Here is a 10,185-nt window from a genome sequence, read left to right on the forward strand (position 1 = left end):
TCCATACTTGTATCAAAACGTCGCTCCCCTAAAAGGCATATATCTCTTCCACTCTGACGAATACCACCGTTCACGAAAATATCACCATTCAAGCTTCTTTAAATATTCCCTCCACTAGAGACATTTCTTGCAACTATTACGATAATATTTACAGGTAAATTTATATAGAGATTTTTCCCTAAATTAGGATTTTAGTGATTTAGGGATTTGAAAGTTTTTTTTCTTAATGTGCTTGTGTTTCATGTAACAACCTCTATATCCACTCCTAAAAATAGCTCTAAAACGTCCGATACGCAGTTCTTCTCAACCAAAAACCTTCTTCTAAATCAAGGTCTTCTTCTCATGTAAGGTCTTCTGATCAAATTAAGTCGTTTAATACAAACAACTTTAGAACCGATGAAGAGAAAGAAAAATTTTATCAGCATTTCAAAGCAATAAAGATTCGTCCCAAACGTGTTATTGAAATGGATTTCATATTCAATAAAAAATATAAATTTGATTTTAAACAGATATTTACATATTGGGGTTGGCTTGAGTTTCTTGGTGTATAACCAAAATATTTCTCAAACCATGTTCGAGTGTTCTATAATAATGTTTCATTTCACCGTGAGCCTAACAAGAATAACATCATCAGAAATAATACTCATGTAATGGGGAAAGATATACATATATATATCTCCAGATTCTATTGTTCCGGGTATAGGTGTCGAGAATAAAGGGGATTCCAATGAAATTGATTTAGATCCTATAATTAAACGTGTGGATAGAAATAGCCTCATTCACCTAGATGTGGATGCCAGAGTGTTTCACAAAATTCTCACTCGGTTTATTCGGCCTTCTGGTGGAAAATTTTCCATAATTTGATATATCGATTATTGATGGTTAGCAAAGTATAGCTCAAAAACCACTACAAACATTGCATAACTGATATTTGAGACACTTGTTAATTTAGTCAAAAAGGGTGAATCCATTACAACTTCACTATCATATGGATGTGTTATTACCCATCTATTGAAGAATAATGAAGTGGATTTTTCGCTTGAGTACCCTAGTCGCTTATCCTGGAAGATTGACATGTTATCCATGACTAAATTCGGATACAAATTTATTAAAAATGTCGGTTGGACTAAAAAATATGGCATTAGAGTAGAACAAAAGAAAGAGCAATTAGACCCCATTAACAATGACGACCAACAACCGATGGAAGACGCTCTAATGGAAGAGGCTAGGGCTGAAGAAGATACTACAATAAAGTCCGTGATGGAGTACATGGTTAATTTTCAAGAGCATTTTGATTCTCGTGTCGGGCATATTAATGAGCAATCGGGGAAATGTGGATGACGTCTCCAACTTACGTAACTAATTCCGTCAACTAAATCATACGAGTTAGGTAATTCATTCTTTATGTTTTAAGTAGTTACATGTTGTAAAAATGTATTTACTTTTCTTATAACAATGGTGGAGAAGGCGATGGACAATCAAGTGTTGAATGAAGAGGATGACAATACAGATGATGATGATGAGGCTGAAAATCCAAACAAATATATGGTGTCTGCAACACCACCGACAAGAAAACTTGTCATTTTTTATGTTAATGGAATCCTTGCGTACTTTTCAAAAAACACCAAAGGTTTTCGATTTGTTTATTTCTATACATTATTTTAACCTATAAATTTACTATTTTAATGTAATTTTCTTCATGCTGTAGATGTTATACTGAGACCATGTGTATATGAATTTTTTAATTTTTGTTTAGAAAACTTTGTTGTTGTCATTTGGTCTTCGAAGTTGAGGTAAACACTGTTAAGCTATTGAATTACTATAGAAAAATGTATAATTTACAATTGGATGTTTCTCAGGTAATTGTTAATAATTTCATGCATAACATTGATCGTGCACTTGATAAACTACCTTTATTGTCTGACCACTTTATATTCATTTGGTAAGATACATGTTTTTTACATTGCTTACTTTTATTTGTTTATGATTCCTACGAATTTATGTTAGACTATTTCTATAAACATGATTAAAGAAAGTGAAAAAATAAAATAAAATGAAGTAACATACTGTAAAGATCTGCAAGATGTCTGGAATGCGTATGCTGAATACAACCCAGAAAATACACTGTTGGTGGATGATTCAGTAGAAACAAATAATTTATAATCCAGTAAGTTACATGTTTGCCATATGTTCTTTCTGTTAAACTATATGTTGATACATTTGTTCATTCACAATTTATGTACTTATATAGCAATATAATTACATATCCACATCTCTTTGACGCTTCTTCTTTGAACGACAATGCTTTAGGTATAACATAAATTTATGTCAACTTATGCGCAATTGTTTTATTATTACATTATTGAACATATTTGGTTTGTAATTTCAATTATTTATATATGTCCTCAGTAAAAGGCGGAAACATATACGAGTATTTGGAAAATTTGTCAAATGCACCTAATGTTCTGGACTTTGTTAGAAATAACCCTTTTCTTCTGTTTAATTTCTTTGTGAGTGGACAACTAGAACATGCTTAATTTATTTATTGATGACATGATTTTTATATATAACATTGTTTTATATTGGTTTACTTATATTGTGTGTATATTTTTTATTCATACACATAATACATTATTTTCAATTTTAATGTACTCAAACATATCAAACAATAACTGTGTATTTTAATATTCCTATCCACAATACAACATGTGACTTACACAATAAAGATTCCATTATGATGGAGCATTATAAAGAACCCATTATAAGATTTGACTTTCTTGTCTTGTCTTCCACTCGCGTGACTGCTTTCTTTCTATGACTCAACTCAACTTTGAACTAATATTGCATGTGAGTCTTTCCCTGCTTTTTGGTTGTTAACACATGTTACTTGAACAATAGAAAATAATTATGCATATTCGAATTTCAATTTCAATTTGAGCTCCACTATAAATAGGAGCTTTTTTGTTTTGTTCCATTCAAATAAAAACATGCTCATTACCTCATGAGGTTCTGCTGCTGTGAGGCTCCTGCCAAATATTGTGATATATGCGAAGGTGTTGGTTGGAAAAAACTAGTTAATATATGTTGTGTTTGTAACATCAAATGTCATTTGTAAGATTCTTTTCTTATTAACTTACACAATTTTCATGTTAGCATTGATTAATCCTAATTTCTATTGCTTATTTCCTACACGAAACACTAGGTATAGCATGACCATCATCATTTTGAGGCACAGGCTAGAAGATTGGATATGTGAATAAAACCTTTCGAATTGAATACATTTCATCCAACTCATGAAGATTAGATATTTAAAATCTTGATGGCGATGCATCTGGTTCTCAAACAATTAAAGCATCAAAAGCATATCGAACTTATGATTTAGGTGGTACATGGGAAATGCAACCAAATGCAACCAAAATCCCGAGAATTGAAGGGTAAAATTTTTAATAATAATAAAAAGAATTGAATGATACACATGTATAAAGTATCGATACTTAGCCAAATTAACAATGTAAACGGTAAAAGTCTACCGATGTAATGAAAATAGGCGTGAATAACAAGTATTGCTACTTGTTATTTACGATTATTTTCAATTTACCAGAACACTTTTATCCGTTTACATTGTTAATTTACCTATTACTTTAAAGTAATAGATTTCGAAATTTCAAGTATTGATACTTGTTATTTACATGTATAAAGTATCGATACATAGCTAAATTAATAATGTAAACGGTCAAAGTCTACCGGTGTAATGAACATAGGCGTAAATAACAAGTATCACTACTTGTTATTTACGAATATTTTCATTATACCGAACATTTTTATCCGTTTACATTGTTAATTTACCTATTACTTTAAAGTAATAGGTTTCAAAATTCCAAGTATCGATACTTGTTATTTACAAGTATAAAGTATCGATACTTAGGTAAATTAACAATGTAAACGATAAAAGTCTACCAGTGTAATGAAAATAGGCGTAAACAATGTAAAAGGTAAAAGTCTATCTGTGTAATGCGCTTCTTGTTATTTATGACTATTTTCATTATACGAGAACATTTGTATACGTTTACATTGTTAATTTACCTATTACTTTAAAGTAATAGGTTTTAGGGTTTGAAGTTTTCGAAGTAAAGAAGAATTTGAGACCGATTATTGGTAGAAAGTGATATTCTAGGTAGAAAATAAATATCAACACTTTTATATAATGTTATAGGTAGAAATTGATATTGTAGTCATATAATTGGCCGACCATACAAATTATCTTTGTACGTTATGTCGAACGCAATAACATCACCGAATCACGTGTAATCTGATCTCGATATTGAATCAGCCCAAATAAGATTATGCAAAGCCCCTTATTCATCTACTAAGTATGTCATAAAAAACTCGGGATCATCTTGTTTCTTATAATCAAAGTAAGAAATTAGTGTATTGACATCCCCATTGACTATTTTCTTTGCTTTACCTCTTTTAAGTGCATTGTAGAGGTCTTTATATGTAAATCCAATATTCTGATAACCCCTTCCTGATGCATGAAATAATTCATTACTTGTGATGTCCCAACACCAACATCTTTCAATGTTGTTGCCTCATCACATCAGCCTCACTCACAGCTTTATTTGAATGCATAAATGGTGTCATAACAGTTGTGCACAATGCATGATTATGTTCCTGAAAATACTTACTTAGAACTCATTGATCATTTGTCTTTATTGATGTCACCAAGATGTTTTCCTTGCATCTGGTTCTTATGACCGGCGTATGAGCACATTGACGATCAATAATATTGACTTTAGATGACCGAAACTCTTCTTTTGAATAACATAATTCTTGTATCTTCATATTCCCTTCCCTATCTAGGCATGTTGTTCCCCGATGTGCACTAAAACCATGTTTCTGTGCGTATTCCTTATAAAAATCCCAAGCTTCGTCACGTGAATAAAAGACCTGACCAACCAATCTTTCATATTCATCAACAGTAAGCACTTTATGTTATTCTCCATTTGGCTTAACATTTTCTGATACAGTATGGTCTATAAATAATGGTTCATTAGTCCGAATAAAAAAAATTGTTGTAGGAAAGTTCAGTGGTCCCAACAGGAGTTGATGTTGAATTTTGATGTTAGAAGTTGAAGTAGTGGTTCATAAAACAAAATGCTTCAGTGGTGCTTTCAATTATATTAGGTGATAGTAGTTGAAGGGTGGGTACAACATTTATTTGTTAGGGCATATTTAGGTCTGTACAATTAATAAGTACCAAATGCAATAAATTTAACTTGACGTATCAATACCACTAATGTAAATATCGATACTTTGATTATAAGTTTATACACGTTTTTTTGTAAGTTTGGATACTTCTTGTGCCGATATCGATACTTTTATTCCAGTGTGCTTGTAAAACAATTTGCACTCCAAATGTATCTATACACATTATTAAAGTATCTATTTTTATAATTTTAAAACAATGTATGCAAAGTATGAAAATGTCCAAGTATCGATACTTGTTATATTCGTATTGATATTTTTATTTTAGTATGGTTCTCAAACAATATGCCCGAAACAAAGTATCAATACCCATATATAAAGTATCGATACTTGTAATTTTGAAACCAATTACTTTAAAGTAATAGTTAAATTTACAATGTAAACGGTAAAAGTCTACCGGTATAATAATAATAGCGTAAACACATCGTATCGATACTTTGTTATATTGGTATCAATACTTTAATTCTAGTATGCATCTCAAACAATTTGCAAGCAAAAAGTATCGATACACATATATAAAGTATCGATACTTGAAATTTCAAAATTTATTACTTTAAAGTAATAGGTAAATTTACAATATAAACAGTAAAAATATACCGATTTAATGAAAATGGGCATAAACATAAAGTATTGATACTTTTTATATAGGTATCGATAATTTTGTTCAAGTATGCTTCTCAGACAATTTACACGCAAAAAGTATCGATACACATGTACAAAGTATTGATACTTGGAATTTCGAAACCTATTACTATAAAGTAAAAGGTAAATTGACAATGTAAAGGGTAAAAGTTTACCGATATAATGATAATAGGCGTATATACTAAGTATCGATACTTTATATATAGTTATCGACACTCTTAGTCCAATATGCTTCTCAACAATTTACACGCAAAATGTATCGATACACATGTATAACGTATCAATACGCGAAATTCTGAAACCGATTACTTTAAAGTAATTGGTAAGTTTACAATATAAATGGTAAAAGGCTTCCGATATATTGATAATACGCGTAAATATCAAGTATCAATAATGTCTATATAGGTATCGATACTTTTATTCCAATATGCTTCTCAAATAATTTACATGCAAAATATATCGATACACATATATAAAATATCAATACTTATAATTTCGAAACCTATTACTTTAAAGTAATAAGTTAATTATAATGAAAACGATAAAAGTCTACCGGTATAATGATAATAGGCGTAAACATCAAGTATCGATACCTATGTATAAAGTATCGATATGTGAAATTTCGAAACCTATTTGTTGAGTTAATCGATCGACGGAATTGGCCAAGAGGTGGGTGAATTGGCAATTAAAAATTTAGTGGAAGCTTTTGCAGAAAATTGAAAGTAATTGCACAGTGATTTACAGTGGTTCGACTTTCTCAAACAAAGTCTACGTCCACTACCTTAGCTATTCACACTAAGGATTTTCCAACAAATTCACTAATTTGTTCTTTCTTTTGAGGCCAAAGAGATAACCTTACAAAATCCCTCAAGAGTATACCCCAACTCTTGAGAACACTCTTTTTCCCAAAGAGAAGATTACAAATTTGCAAACTTACAAGAAAACCTCACAAGGTAAGATGTTTGCACAATTCTAGAACAAAGAAAAGAACACTCAAAGATAAATACAATTGAGTACAAAAGTGTTCTTGAAAGCAAATGAATATTGGATGAAAAATAGGCTTGAAATGCTCAAACTTGAGGTTTGATGCTTTCTCTTTGATTTTCTCTTGATTCTAGTTGCTTGATGTTTCTTGTTATTGATCAATGGCTTAAGAACTTGTTTAAATACCCCTTGAATCAATTCTAAACGTTGGTGATAATTAGTGGAGTCAATAGAGCCGTTTAAGTGTGAAAACAATTAATTTTTCTAGGTGGAGCGTCTCATGTATCGATGCATGATCAAGGATGCATCGGTGCATTCGTGTAAAATTCAAATATTTTAACCGTTAGAACACTTGATGCATCGGTGCACCAAGTGTGCATCGATGCATGAAATGCATTCGATGTTTGAAAAATAGCCTGGTGCATCGATGCATGGCTTGTGCATCGATGCATCAAATGCATTCGATGTTTTGAAAATATTCAGAGTGCATCGATGCATGGAGAGTGCATCGGTGCATGGAATGCATTCGATGTTCAATTAATTCATCGATGCATCGATGCATGGACTGATGCATCGATGCATGCCTTTGAATAATTGATTTAAGGCTTGTTTTTGGTTCAAAATACTTTGTGAAAATTGTTTCAAAAATAGTTTAAGTACAAATCACAATTTTACACATTTAGTAAGGATTAAAATTGATCTTGAAAAACTTGGAGTAATAATTTGATATTCGGTTAATTGAATCGAATATAAATTTGTAAAATCATTTGTGAAATCTTAAAATTCATTTAACTTAATTTGTTATATCGAAATATCAAAAATGTTTTCAACAATCTCCCCCTTTTTGATATAACAAAACATTTGAATAATTTTAAGATTTTTTTAAGAAATTATTTTTGAAATCGATTTTGAAAAACTTACTCCCCCTTACTAAAGCACATCTTAAATTTTCTCCCCCTTTTTGTTAAATCAAAAAGACTCTATAAAAACGTTTTAAACAAGAATTTTGAAAAACATTAGCCAATTGATTTATTAATAATAAGCTGCTAAGATCACAATCAAAAGAGAGATTAGCCATTAGTTTTCATAATCAATATTCATAATAAAATGTGAAATGGCATAATTTGGTCATAAATTTCTAATGATGCAAAATTAATAAATATTAAGCTCAAAATGAAAATTCAAACAAACTATCCATAAAACATCCAAATCTTATATCCAAATGAAGTTAAGCAAGTCAAACAATTACCCCCAAAATATTCAAAATGGTTTAACAATAAACGTTCAAGACACTCCAAAACCACAACAAGATCTATTCGTCTATAGAAGGATCGGGAGGAGGCGGAGGAAAACGGGATTTGGCGGTTGGTTTGAATGAGAACAACTAGATGAAGTTCTAGGACATTTGGGATTAGACATGATTAAAGTAAATCGGAATAAGGAACACCTGCAATTTGAAACACATGTATGCACAATCAATTCCCAAAACTCAAATGTGTCCTCAATAATTCAAGGTTCTCTAAACCATATCCTAATGGGCATATTTTGAAAACTATTTAAAAAATAATATTTGATAATCACAATATAGTTTTCATGAAAACAAAACAATTAAATCAAAAATCTTACTAATTTTTTTTTAAGTTTCGAAATTCAAAGAAATTTTTTGAAAAATTGTTTGTTTTTGACGAAATTGGTAGTAAAATCTAGTTTAGAACTAACAAACAATAAATGCCCGATATAATGTACATTCTAGAACTAATTAAAACTAGTTCTAAAATCATAAATTTGTAAAATAAAGGTTTTTAGAAAAATACCTTGAAAATTCGGATTGAGAGGGATGAGGAGTTGTTTTGCACGATTTAATGATTGAAGCAGGTTTGAGAGTTGAAAAGCTTGAAGATTCCGACGAAAAATCATTGATTTTGAGCAAGAATGGAGATTAAGAGGGAGAGAGGGACGAACGGCTAGAGAAAGAGATTTTAGGTTTTGAGATAAAAATAGAAAAATAAGCCTTTAAAACCCCAAAACCCGACGGATGCATCGATGCATGACCCTGTGCATCGATGCACATTCAAGGAGTGCATCGGTGCATCAACATGATGAATCGATGCACATTCAAAGGGATGAATCGATGCATTGTTAAGTGCATCGGTGCATGAAGCACAAAAATGTCCAAAAATCCGTTTTAAACACTTAAAATGCTAAATAAATAGCCTCTAGTGGTGTTGGCAACTCATATATCAAAAATTAATTATGTTCAATCAATTAAATTAATCTTTAAACATTATTTGAACATAAAATTAATTTTCACTAAGAATCATAAACTCCCCCTAACTAATAGCAAGAATGCAATCAAAAATTATTATTATAAGCATTTTTTAGTATTTATTAAAAGTGCTAAATTATTTTAAACACTAAGTGAAGATAGGTCAGTTAAACCTAATTCTCTTCTAAGTGTCCAAAATCTTTCTTTATCTAAGGGTTTTGTAAAAATATCCGCTAATTGGTGCAAAGTATCAACAAAATTCTAGAACTACATCTTCCTTAGTGACATGGTCCCTAATGAAGTGATGTCTTATTTCAATATGCTTAGTTCTAGAGTGTTGGATGGGATTTTTAGTGAGACAAATAGCACTAGTATTGTCACACTTGATAGGAATGGTACCTACTTCAATTCCATAATCAAAAAGTTGTTGTTTCATCCATAAAACCTGTGCACAACAACTACCGGCTGAAATGTATTCCGCTTCAGTGGTAGATAATGCAACACAATTTTGTTTCTTTGAAAACCAAGAAATCATCATATTTCCAAGGAATTGGCAAGTACCGGAGGTGCTTTTCCTATCTAATTTGCATCCTCCATAATCCGCATCAGAGAAGGCATGCAAGCTAAAACTAGAGTCTATAGGATACCAAAGACCTATACTAGGAGAGTCCTTAAGGTATCTAAAGATCCTCTTAACGGCTAGTAAATGTGATTCCTTAGGACATGATTGAAATCTAGCACATAAGCAAACACTAAACATAATATCCGGTCTACTTGCGGTTAGATAGAGCAAAGAGCCAATCATTGACCTATATAATTTAACATCTATACATTTACCTCCTTCATCTAAGTCAAGCTTTGTTGAAGAGCTCATTGGAGTGTCTTGAGGTTTTCCATTTTCCAGTCCAAACTTCTTGAGTATATCTTTGACGTACTTAGCTTGATTAATGAAGATGCCATCTTTTCTTTGCTTGATTTGGAGTCCCAAGAAAAATGAGAGCTCCCCCATCATGCTCATCTCAAACTCA

This window comes from Hibiscus syriacus, unplaced genomic scaffold (genome assembly GCF_006381635.1).
Source record: "Hibiscus syriacus cultivar Baekdansim isolate YM2019G1 unplaced genomic scaffold, ASM638163v2 tig00001713_pilon, whole genome shotgun sequence".
Classification (NCBI taxonomy): Eukaryota; Viridiplantae; Streptophyta; class Magnoliopsida; order Malvales; family Malvaceae; genus Hibiscus; species Hibiscus syriacus.